Here is a 14,004-nt window from a genome sequence, read left to right as displayed (position 1 = left end):
GTTTTCGGTTCAGTGTACTGGTGATCCGAAAACCGATGCAACCAGTTCTTGACTTTGAGAATGAGAATCAGCTCATCGGTTCTTAAACCGGATGCGTCCGACAGAAACAGTTCTCAGTTCAGTGTACTGGTGATCCGAAAACCGATGCAACCAGTTCTTGACTCGAGAATGAGAATCAGCTCATCGGTTCTCAAACCGGACACGTCCGACAGAAACGGTTCTCAGTTTAGTGTACTAGTGATCTGAAAACCAATGCAACCGGTACTTGACTCGAGAACGAGAACTGCTCCAGCAGTGGGTGTGTTCGTTCATTATCTGGCTCGGCTCTGTGTTCATCTTCAGTTCTCTCTTCACAGCAGTTCAGTCAGTGTACTGTTTGAGTAAATGAATTACTCCGCGATATTGGTTTGTTTTAACTCAGAGGGAGTGTCAGTCACGTTAAAAAAGTTAACAGCTTAAATAATTTGTGGATTAATGCTTATTTGAGACGTGGACCGTTTCAAACGATTCAGTTCGATTTGGTGAAATGGTTCAACCGGTTCACTAAGAAGAACCGGTTAAATTGAATGATTCATTCACGAATCGGACATCACTACAAACAATCATGATAAAATCATGATAATTCTTTTTTTTTATTAATTTTTGCCCACCAGAACAAACAAATACAACCCCACCCATCCCCCTAACCATCATCCTCCAAAGACCCAGCACCCCGGTCCGTGATTGTGCCCTTGTAATGCCATTTGCCCCTGCCCCTCCAGAAGTCTGTGCATGCCACTGCAATCAGTGTAAAACATATCACTGTTCAAAAGTTTGGGGGTCAGTGAGAGCATGCTGCTCTTTGAGTGGCACTTTCATTAAAAGATTAAAAAGTTAAATAGACTTTGACACATTTCAAACGAATGCTATTTTTAAACTTTCTATTCATCAGAGAATCCAGACAAAAAGGTATATATCACAGTCCCAACAAAAATATCAAGCAGAACAACTATTCAGTATTGACGAAAAAGTGTATCTTAGGTAACAAATCAGCATATTAGAATGATTTGTGAAGGTTCATGTGACTTTTAAGACTTGAGTATTGACATCACAGGAATAAATTACATTTTAAATTAAAGCTGCAAGCAGCGATGAACGGGCCCTCGCACCCGGGCTCACCACCATCGTGTGGCTTTAGTAAAAAGGTGAACGTTGAGAAATATGCATTTAATGTCCTAAATATAAGTGGAATATATCAAAGTATATCCCATATATGTGCCAATCTTACCATTGCCAGCAGGTGGCGCTATCATTATAATGGAATATTGGCCTTCAGAGGTGTTCAGGCCAGGACTCTTATCAAACATGTGAAGTTTGGGGAAGATTGAACATTTTATGCTTGAGTTACAACAACTTCTCTTGCTGTGGCAAGACATCAAATTTTGTCATGGCGCCATGGAAACGGCCTTTAACAAAAACTCAAGATCTCCAAAAGTTAACATTGCACAGGCCTTTAGATTAGATTGACCACAAAATATATGTTAATCTCAAAATAATTATAGGAGTAGTTTGTCGCAGCGTAAAACATGTCACTTCCTGTTGCCAATAGGTGGCGCTATGACTATAACTGAATGTGGGCATGTAGATCTGTTAAGGGCAGAAGTTTTATCTAACATGTGAAGTTTGGGGCAGATTGGACATTGTATGTCTGAGTTACAGCAACTTCCTTTTTCATGGCGAAACATCGAAATTTGTCAGGCCGCCATGGACACGCCCTTTAACGAAATCTAAAGATCTTCGCAATTTAACATCGCAAAGGGCTTAAGATTACACTGACCAGGTTTGGTGTTGATCTGAATAAATCTTTAGGAGGAGTTCGTTAAAGTACAACCCCTGAAAATGGCAAAAACAACGCCAATTTTGCAGAGAAAATTCTAAATAATCGACTTCCTGTTGGGATTCGGATTTCGTACCAAGAGACTTTTTTGTAGGTATTGGTGTGTTACATGTGTATACCGATTTTTGTACATGTACATGAAACATAGCTCAAGGCGCACTCTGTTGAAAGTGTATAGGTGGCGCTATCGAGCCATTTTGACACACCTGATGGAATTTTGGCCTTCAGATGTGTTCAGGCCAAGACTCTTATCACACATGTGCAGTTTGGGGAAGATCGGACATTTTATGCCTGAGTTATAACATCTTTTATTCCCATGGCGAGACATCGAACTTCGTGATGGCGCCATGGACACGCCTTTTAACGAAAACTCAAGATCTTCACATCTAAACATCGCACAGGCCTTTAGATTAGACTGACCACAAAAAATACATTGATGTCATAAAATTTCTAGGAGTAGTTCATCGCAGTGTAAAATATGTCACTTCCTGTTGCCAGTAGGTGGCGCTATGACTATAACTGAATATGGGCATGTCAATCTGTTCAGGTCAGGAGTCTCATCAAACATGTGAAGTTTGGGGCAGATTGGTCATTGTATGTCTGAGTTATAGCAACTTCATTTTTCATGGCGAATCATCGAAATTCGCCAGGCCGCCACGGACACGCCCATTAACGAAAACTCAAAAGCTTCGCAATTTAACATCGCAAAGGCCTTCAGATTAGGCATACCAAATTTGGTGTTGATCTGAATGAATCTCTAGGAGGAGTTCGTTAAAATACAACGCATGGAAATGACAAAAATGACACAAAATTTACTCATAATATTAGTAATAACCGACTTCCTGTTGGGTTTCGGATTTTGCTCCAAGAGACTTTTTTGTAGGTATTGGAGAGTTACATGTGTATACCGATTTTCATACATGTACATGAAACGTAGCTCGAGGCGCACACCGTTGAACGTGTATAGGTGGCGCTGTTGAGCCATTTTGCCACACCCACTTCTGAAACCCATATCAGACGTAAATTTTCGCCAGTTCTGAGGTGTGTGCAAAGTTTCATGACTTTTCGAGCATGTTTAGGCCCTCAAAAATGCGATTCATTTTGGAGAAGAAGAATAATAATAATAATTAAAGCTGCAAGCAGCGATGAACGGGCCCTCGCACCCGGGCTCACCGGCAGCGAGTGGCTTTAGTTAATAGGTGAACGGTGAGAAATATGCGTTTAAACTCATAAATATAAGTAGAATATATCAATGTTTATTCCATATATGTGCCAATCTTCCTGTTGCCAGCAGGTGGCGCTATCATTATAATGGAATATTGGCCTTCAGATGTGTTCAGGGCAGGACTTTTATCGAACATGTGAGGTTTGGGGAGGATTGGACATTTTATGCCTGAGTTACAACAACATCCTATTTCATGGCGAAACAATGAAATTTGTCAGGCCGCCATGGACACGCCCTTTAACGAAACCTCAAGATCTTCGCAATTTAAGATCGCAAAAGGCTTTAGATTACACTGACCAAGTTTGGTGTTGATCTGAATAAATATCTAGGAGGAGTTCGTTAAAGTACAACCCCTGAAAATGGCCAAAACAACACTAATTTTGCAGAGAAAATTCCAAATAACTGACTTCCTGTTGGGATTCGGACTTCGTACCAAGAGACTTTTTCGTAGATATTGGTGTGTTACATGTGTGTACCGATTTTTGTACATGTACGTGAAACATAGCTCAAGGCGCACTCTGTTTAAAGTGTATACGCACTCCGTTGAAAGTGTATAGGTGGCGCTATTGAGCCATTTTGCCACACTCGATGGAATATTGGCCTTCAGATCTGTCCAGGCCAGGACCCTTATCACACATGTGAAGTTTGGGCAAGATCGGACATTTTATGCCTGAGTTATAACATCTTTTATTCCCATGGCGAGACATCGAACTTCGTCATGGCGCCATGGACACACCTTTTAACAAAAACTCAAGATCTTCACAACTAAACATCACACAGGTCTTTAGATTAGACTGACCACAAAAAAGACATTAATGTCATAAAATTTCTAGGAGTAGTTTGTCACAGTGTAAAATATGTCACTTCCTGTTGCCAATAGGTGGCGCTATGACTATAACTGAATATTGGCATGTAGATCTGTTCAGGTCAAGAGTCTTATCAAACATGTGAAGTTTGGGGCAGATTGGACATTGTATGTCTGAGTTATGGTACAATCATTTTTCATGGCGAATCATCGAAATTTGTCAGGCCGCCATGGACACGCCCTTTAACGAAACCTCAATTCCTTCGCATTTTAACATCGCAAAGGGCTTTAGATTACACTGACCAAGTTTGGTGTTGATCTGAATAAATCTCTAGGAGGAGTTCGTTAAAATACAACCCCTGAAAATGACAAAAACAACACCAATTTTGCAGGGAAAATTAAAAATAACCGACTTCCTGTTGGGATTCGGATTTCGTACCAAGAGACTTTTTTGTAGCTATTGGTGTGTTACATATGTTTACCGATTTTCGTACATGTACATGACATGTAGCTCGAGGCGCACTCCATTGAAAAGGTATAGGTGGCGCTATCGAGCCATTTTGCTACACCCAATGGAATATTAGCCTCCAGATGTGTGCAGGTCAGTACTCTTATCACACATGTGAAGTTTGGGCAAGATCTGATATTTTATGCCTGAGTTACAACAACTTCTACTCCCATGGCGAGACATCGAACTTTGACATGACGCCATGGACACGCCCTTTAACGAAAACTCAAGATCTTCACAATTTAACATCGTACAGGCCTTTAGATTAGACTGAACACAAAAAAGACATTGATGTCATAAAATTTCTAGGAGTAGTTCTTCGCAGCGTAAAATATGACACTTCCTGTTGCCAATAGGTGGCGCTATGAATATAACTAAATATGGGCATGTCAATCTATTCAGTTTCAGAGTCTTATCAACCATGTGAAGTTTGGGGCAGTTTGGACATTGTATGTCTGAGTTATAGCAACTTCATTTTTCATGGCGAATCATCGAAATTCGCCAGGCCGCCACTGACACGCCCTTCGACGAAAACTCAAAATCTTCGCAATTTAACATCGCAAAGGCCTTTAGATTAGGCATACCAAACTTGGTGTTGATCTGAATAAGTCTGTAGGAGGAGTTCGTTAAAATACAACGCATGGAAATGGCAAAAATGACACAAAATTTGCTCATAATATTAAAAATAACCAACTTCCTGTTGGGTTTAGAATTTTGTTCTAAGAGACTTTTTTGTAGGTGCTGGAGAGTTACACATGTGTACCGATTTTCATACATGTACGTGAAACATAGCTCGAGGCGCACACCGTTGAACGTGTATAGGTGGCGCTGTCGAGCCATTTTGCCACACCCACTTCTGAAACCCATATCAGATGTAAATTTTCGCCAGTTCTGAGGTGTGTGCAAAGTTTCATGACTTTTTGAGTATGTTTAGGCCCTCAAAAATGCGATTCATTTTGGAGAAGTATAATAATAATAATAAATATAGCTGCAAGCAGCGATGTCGGGCTCAAGCCATCAGTGCAACGCCACCCTGGTGGCATCGGGAAAACTGTGCCCAGCGGGCATAAGCATTTACAGTAACCCTCTGACAATCAAGTTTTAAGGGATGTGGCAGTTAAAGGGTTAATCCGACCAGTCTAGACTTTGAAATCACATACACAGAACAATATATATAACTTTAGTAACACTTTATTTTAAAATGTATAAAAAATGTATAAGGTGTGCATTGTAGCTGACACCTATATGAACACATTACAATTGTTTTGTGACTACAAGTCTTTCTTCTCAAATGCTATTGAGTGGTCGCGAACGCGGATGGGAGAATGGCGCATATTTGTTTTGTTTTTTTTGAGCAACTGGTGCCCCCTCTGGGAGTTGGTGCTCTACGAAGACTGCATACTCTGCATATAGGGAGCGGCGGTACTATCTGGAAGATATATTCCTCAAACCATCGTACAAGTGAAGGTGATGCTAGTCCTTCAAGAATCGCTCAAAACCTTTTCAAGTGTACAGTTTCCTTTTATTGCATCTTGAAATAAATATTTCTGAATTCTGAATCAAACTGGGTTGTGTTTATTGATTTATTTTATAAGACAACTGAAACTTTAATCTCCTTTGTAATATATGTGCTTTTAAACCAAGAACAATGTAATTAGAGATGTATTCCTGCTTAATAATGACTATTATTAAGGGAAAAGGCTTTATAATCATGAACTATTTACTAATGCTTAGCTAATGAGTGCAGTTATTATAAAGTGTTACCAATGCATTTACTAATGTTAACAAATTAGACATTATTATACAGTGTTACCAAACCCTTTAATAATTTATTAGTGTTTTGTAATGATTTTAATGACCTATAAGCATTTGTGAAATAGTTTTGCTTGCATTGCAGCTTAATCTGTCAGTTGAAGAGTTTTACTGTTACATCCATGAGATTTATAAATGTCATGTCACGTCACAGGTTGTCATAGGTCAGTATCAAATGAGTTTGAAATTATAATTTGCAGCACAAATAAGGCTTCTTAGGATGTTTTTAAATCCCAAAAACTGTCAGAAAAGGATAAGGCCTAAGAGATTTCTTAACCTGTAATGAAAGGAAAAAAACACCACCATTAGCAACAACAAAAACAATAACAATTTAAAATATAGATTTTTTTTCCTGATTATTAAAGGAATGATTAGGTCTCTCTCTCTCTCTCTCTCTCTCTCTCTCTCTCTCTGCCAGACAGCCCCTCCCTACAATCCACACACACTGTCAGTCACCAAAGATTCACAGTCACCAACCCCCTCACACTCACACTCCCCCTCCCTCTCCCCCTCCCTTTCTTCACACAGACGGAGTGGCCAGAGTGAGATCATGTCAGTTGAGAAGTCTGACAGTTTTTTCTTTTCTTTTATCCATACAGTGTTGTAAAGTCATGAAACTATGCATATTTCCTCATAATGATTTGATCTCTGTATGAAAACATGCCTTGAAGTGTTTGGAAGCTGCAATTTAGACATACAATACAATTAATGTTTCCCTTCTTACTGTCATTTCAAAAAATCACCACGTCAAAACCGTTCAAGCTAACCAAAATCCGTTCGCAATTTAAGTTCCTCGATGTTGTTTCTTCATGTAGTCAAAGTTTGGTGTGTATAGTGTACTTCCCATGTGAGGAGTATGCATTAATTCACAACTGTAAAATCTCAAAAATACACATTCAAATCAAAATAGCTGACTTCCTGTTGATCGTAGCTTATGACTGTGAATTAGAAAGTTGTCCGTCTTGATAAGAACAATTTAAGTACCGAGTTTGGTGTCTGTAGCTAAAACTAAATAAAATGCATTATTAGTATTATTAGCTGTACACTTGCTAAACATTTTTAAATATAAACTTATGCAATTGTGTGTGTATATATATATATATATATATATATATATATATATATATATATATATATATATATATATATATATATATATATATAAATTCAAGTGTACAGTTTTCTTTTATTGCATCTTGAAATAAATATTTATGAGTTCTGTGTTTGTTTATTTTATTTATTTTATTTCTTATTTTACATTTTTTTTTAGGAAGATTACAGCCTTTAATCTCCTCAAAATAAATGTGCATATAAACCATGAACAATTTAATTATAGCTGTATTTATAAAATGCTTACTAAAATATTAATTTTGGGAGAAGGCTATATAAAGCATGAACTGGCTATTTACTAATGCTTAGCTAAGAATTGCAGCTATTATGAAGTGTTACCAATGCATTTACTAATGTTAACAATTGAGACATTATTTTAAAGTGTTACCAAATCCTTAAATAATTTAAAAGTGTTTTGTTATGATTTCATTAACCTTACATCCTTGAGATTATGTAAATTCAAATAAATGTCATGTCACAGGGTGACAGAGGTCAGTATCAAATGAGTTTGAAATTATTATTTGCAGCACAAATAAGGTTTTTTAGGATTTTTTTTAATCCCTGAAACTGTCAGAAAAGGATAAGGCCTAAGATATTTCTTAAGATGTAATGATAACAGCACAATTTGCAACAACAACAAAAAAATAACTATTTAAAATACAGTTTTTTTTTCTGGTGATTAAAGAGATGTTTAAGTCTCTCTCTCTCTCTCTCTCTCTCTCTCTCTCTGTCTGTCTGCCACTCAGCTCACACCCCTCCCCCACTCACACTCACACACACAGAGTCAGCACACAGAGTGACAGAGTGAGATCAGATGTCTGACAGTTTTTTAATTTTCTTTTAATCATACAGTGCTGTAAAGTCATGAAACTATGCATATTTCCTCAGAATCACTGGTTTTCTAAATTAAAAATGTTTTTTAAAGGTTTGGAAGCTGCAATTTAAAAATACAAGACGATTAATGTTTCACTTTTTACTGTCATTTCAAAAAATCACCACGACAAAACCGTTCAAGCTAACCAAAATCTGTTCGCAATTTAAGTTCCTCGATGTTTTTTCTTCATGTAGACAACGTTTGGTGTGTATAGTGTACTTCCCCTGTGAGGAGTATTCATTAATTCACAACTGTAAAATCTCAAAAATACACATTCAAATCAAAATAGCCGACTTCCTGTTGATCGTAGCTGATGACTGTGAATTAGAAAGTTGTCCGTCTTGAAAAGAACAATTTATGTACCAAGTTTGGTGTCTGTAGCTAAAACTAACCCCCCCACTTTTGACAAAAGGTGGCGCTATAGAGTGCCTCCTTCACGCCCTTTTAAAAGCTTTTGCCATTGTCTAGCTATCACTAATACTGATATGTGTTTTGAGTTTCATGTAAATCTGAACTTGTTGTCTGCCTCAAACTCACCATAACAGAACATTCAAGTTTGACACGTTGCCATGGCAACACTATATCAGATATCAATATCCCCACAACAGATTTACATCGGCCGTGTTTTGTCATTATTCTGATGAAGTTTTAAGGAAATCGAGTAAAAATAAGATGCTGAATTCAAAGCATTTGGAAAATGACACACTTCCTGCTGCCAGTTGGTGGCGCTATAACGTTGACTCTTAATAGCCACATATATACAATCGGTATCATAAAACGAACAAACCCATGAAGTTTGATCAAATTCAGGAAATGTATGTGGATGTTATTAGACATTTCCTGTTTCTCATTTCTCGCCATAAGTTCCATGCCTCGCCACGGGCAAACCGTTCGAGATATCAAAAATCCCCTCGCAATTTTTCATCCTCAATGTCTTGAGATCATGTTTACCGAGTTTCGTGGCGAACGGGTTGAAAACCTCAGAGGAGTATTTCAAATTCCAGAGCATGCTTTTTTTAAACAGCCCTGAATAGCTGACTTCCTGTTGGGCGGAGCCTATGACATAAAGTGTGAAAGTTGTTTGGCTCAATGAGATCTATAAGTGTACCGAGTTTGATATAAATACATGCAAGTGTGTGTGAGCTATGGTTCAAGAATTCTGACTGTGTTCCAGGGGGCGCTGTAGAGCCCCTGTGCCACGCCCGGGTCCCAGCCTCTGCGGTGTCCTGATGGCCGCAGATTCCAATGTGTGTGCCAATTTTCAAGAGTTTTTGAGCATGTTAAGGCCCCCAAAACACCCCGGAAGGTTTAATAAAAAATAAAAATAATAATAAATATAGCTGCAAGCAGCGATGGCGGGCTCAAGCCACCAATGCCATCACCACCCCGGTGGCATCAGGTAAACTGTGTCCAGCGGGCACATGCATTCACAATATCCCTCTGGCAGTGAGGATTTAAAGGATATGGCAGTTAAAGGGTTAATCCGAATCATCTAGACTTTAAATTCACATTCACAGAACAATATATATAACTTTAGTAACACTTTATTTTAATATATATATAAAAATTTATAAGTTGTGCATCGTAGCTGACACCTAAATGAACACATTACAATTGGTTTATGACTGCAAGTCTTTCTTCTTAAATGCTATTGAGCTTCAAATTTGCTTTTGAGCCCATGTGAAAAAGTAGCATAATTTACATATGACTTACAGTTTGTTTTAATAAATATCAAACATTCAATTTAATGGTGCATTATAGCTGTCACCTAGATGAACAATTACAGTTGTTTTTATGACTGTAAGTCATTCTCTTCAAATGCTACTGACGTTAGAAAAGTGTATAACAATATTACATGAAACTTTAGAGACGGCCCCTAAATTTGAGACTCTCGAATGTCCAATGCCAAGCCAACTTTATGCCTGTTTTTGTTTTGTTTTTTACTTTATTTTTCTTTTCTCTGTGCCGGATTGCTGATATCTTTTACCCGGGCATAGATGTCCATCCATCAATTACGAACATTCATCCGCAAATGTCCGAGCGGTCGCGAGCGCGGATGGGAGAATGGCGCATGTTTTATTTTTTTTAGCTACTGGGATGGTGCCCCCTCTGGGAGTTGGTGCCCTACGAAGACTGCGTATTCTGCATATAGGGAGCGGCGGTACTATCTGGAAAATATATTCCTCAAACCGTCGTACAAGAGGAGGTGATGCTAGTACTTCAAGAATCTCTCAAAACCTATCTGTTCATAAAGCCTATATATAAAGTCTTAATATAGTATTCCACAATATGTTGTGCTATTCTAATATTATTGTGGTTTTTTACTGACATTGTTATTTGCTGTTATTTTTTGTTTTAATATTGTTACTGTTGTTACTTGTTGTACGGTGACCTTGAGTGGTTTGAAAGGCGCCTTAAATAAAATGCATTATTATTATTATTATTATTATTATTAGCTGTACACTTGATAAAAAAATAAATATAAACTTATGCAATTGTATATATATATATATATATATATATATATATATATATATATATATATATATATATATATATATATATATATATAGTGTACAGTTTTCTTTTATTGCATCTTGAAATAAATGTTTCTGAGTTCTGTGTTTGTTTTTTTTTTTTTTTTTTTTTTTTTTTTAGGAAGATTACAGCCTTTAATCTCCTCAAAATAAATGTGCATATAAACCATGAACAATTTAATTATAGCTGTATTTATAAAATGCTTACTAATGACTATTAATTTTGGGAGTAGGCTAGCAACAGTTGATGTTGAGGCCTAAGATATTTCTTAAGCTGTAATGATGAAAAAACAACAACAACACAAAATTGCTTTTTTTTCTGCTGGTGATTAAAGAGATGATTAAGTCTCCCTCCCTCTCTCTCTCTCTCTCTCTCTCTCTCTGACACCAAGCCCATCCCCTCTCCCACACATTCACACAAACTCAGCACACACACTTAACACACACACACTTAACACACAAACACACACACACACACACACATTACCCAGAGGGACAGAGTGACATCAGATGTATGGTAGTTTTTTTAATATTCTATCATCCATATAGTGTTGTATAGTCATGAAACTATGCATATTTCCTCAGAATGACTTGTCTTCTATGTGTACATTTTGTTGAAGTGTTTAGAAGCTGCACTTAAAAAAATAAAAGACATTTACTGGTTCCTTTTTTACTGTTATTTCAAAAAATCACCATGACAAAACCCTTCAAGCTATCCAAAATGCATTCGCACCTGTTCTGTAAGATAAATTCTTTAAACAGTGGTAAAAGAGGATGTGGTGCTGATCCTTCAAGAGTCACTCCAAACTTATCTGTCCATAAAGCCTGTAAAGAATTATTCTTAATACACAGTATTTCACAATACTTCAGCATATTATTCTAATTAAGTGAGGGTCATTTTATCAGTAAAATACATATTATTTTTCTTTGAAAGATTTCTATAAATGATTTAAATCATACTTGTTTCTACAATAATTATTTAAAAGTAATCATATATCGCCATCTGGTGGCCATTATTGGTACTAATAATTGCAAGCTTGATTTATATGTTATGATAGTTTTAATTTTAAGCTGGCTCTTGAAAATGATAAAGCTATGAAACTTGCTGTGCTTCTTTCAAATGATGACTTGTACGTATATAAAAAATTGTGAAGAGTTGGAATGAAGAATGTTAAAGATATAGTAAAATAACTATTGTATTTTTTATGTTACTTTAATAAATCGGTATGGCCACACCATTTAAGGTATCCTAAACCCATTCACAATTTAACATCTTCAGTATATTGGCATCATGTTGAAAAAGTTTGGTGTGAACTACTTGTGTCTTCTTGGAGGAGTATGATTCATTTACAGGCTTCTGTATCAATCTGTGTTGTTGTTTTTTTATTTTTATTTTTTTATTTTTCATAGGAAGATAACTGACCCTTTACTCTCCTTTTTAATACATGTGCTTATAAACCAAGAACAAGCTATTTATAGCTGTATTTATAAGCTGCTTACTACTGACTATTAATATTGGGACAAGGCTTTATAAAGCATGAACTGACTATTTACTAATGAGTGCAGTTATTATAAAGTGTTACCAATGCATTTACTAATGTTAACAAATTAGACATTATTTTACAGTGTTATAAAATCCTTGAATGACTTATAAGCATTTGTGAAAGTTCTGCTTGCATTACAGCTTAGTCTTCATCTGTGAGCTGAACAGTTTTACTGTTACATCCATGAGATTATGTAAATTAAGATAAATGTCATGTCACAGGATGGAATAGGTCAGTATCAAATGAGATTTAAATTATTATTTGCAGCACAAATAAGTATTTTTAGAATTTTGTTTTTAATTCCTGAAACTGTCAGAAAAGGATAAGGCCTAAGAGATTTCTTAAGCTGTAATGAAAACAATGTTAGCAAAAGCAACAAAAAATAACAATTTAAAATATTTTTTTTTTTCTGGTGATTAAAGAGATGTTTAAGTCTCTCTCTCTCTCTCTCTCTCTCTCTCTCTCTGTCTGTCTGCCACTCAGCTCACACCCCTCCCCCACTCACACTCACACACACACACAGTCAGCACTCATACATTCCTCAAACAGAGTGACAGAGTGAGATCAGATGTCTGACAGTTTTTTAATTTTCTTTTAATCATACAGCGCTGTAAAGTCATGAAACTATGCATATTTCCTCAGAATCACTGGTTTTCTAAATGAAAAATGTTTTTTAAAGGTTTGGAAGCTGCAATTTAAAAATAGAAGACGATTAATGTTTCCACTTTTTACTGTCATTTCAAAAAATCACCACGACAAAACCGTTCAAGCTAACCAAAATCTGTTCGCAATTTAAGTTCCTCAATGTTTTTTTCAACATGTAGACAAAGTTTGGTGAGTATAGTGTACATTTCCCTGTGAGGAGTATGCATTAATTTACAGAGCTGTAAATCTAAAATACATTCAAATCAAAATAGCCGACTTTCCTGTTGGTCGTAGCTTATGACTGTGAATTAGAAAGTTGTCCGTCTTGATAAGAACAATTTATGTACCAAGTTTGGTGTCTGTAGCTAAAACTAACCCCCCCACTTTTGACAAAAGGTGGCGCTATAGAGTGCCTCCTTCCACGCCCTTTTCAAAAGCTTTTGCCATGGTCTAGCTATCACTTAATACTGATATTGTTTTGAGTTTCATGTAAATCTGAGCTTGTTGTCTGCCTCAAAACTCATCAGAACAGAACATTCAAGTTTGACACGTTGCCATGGCAACACTATATTAGATATCTATATCCCCACAACAGATTTTCTTCGGCCGTGTTTTGTCATTATTCTGATGAAGTTTGAAGCAAATCGAGTAAAAATAAGATGCTGAATTCAAAGCATTTGGAAAATGACACACTTCCTGCTGCCAGTTGGTGGCGCTATAAATGTTGACTCTTAATAGTCACATATATACGATCGGTATCATACAACGAAACAAACCAATGAAGTTTGATCAAATTCAGGAAATGTATGTGGATGTTATTAGACATTTCCTGTTTCTCATTTCTCGCCATAATTTCAAACGCCTCGCCACGGGCAAACCGTTCGAGATATCAAAAATCCCCTCGCAATTTTTCCATCCCCAATGTCTTGAGATCATGTTGACCGAGTTTGGTGGCAATCAAGTAAAAGACCTATGACAAGTATATCAAATTCCAGAGCATGCTTTTTATAAACAGCCCTAAATAGCTGACTTCCTGTTGGGCGGAGCCTATGACATAGAGTGCGAAAG

Source organism: Carassius auratus, unplaced genomic scaffold, assembly GCF_003368295.1.
Source record: "Carassius auratus strain Wakin unplaced genomic scaffold, ASM336829v1 scaf_tig00035628, whole genome shotgun sequence".
Classification (NCBI taxonomy): Eukaryota; Metazoa; Chordata; class Actinopteri; order Cypriniformes; family Cyprinidae; genus Carassius; species Carassius auratus.
Note: the sequence above shows the minus strand (reverse complement) of the source record.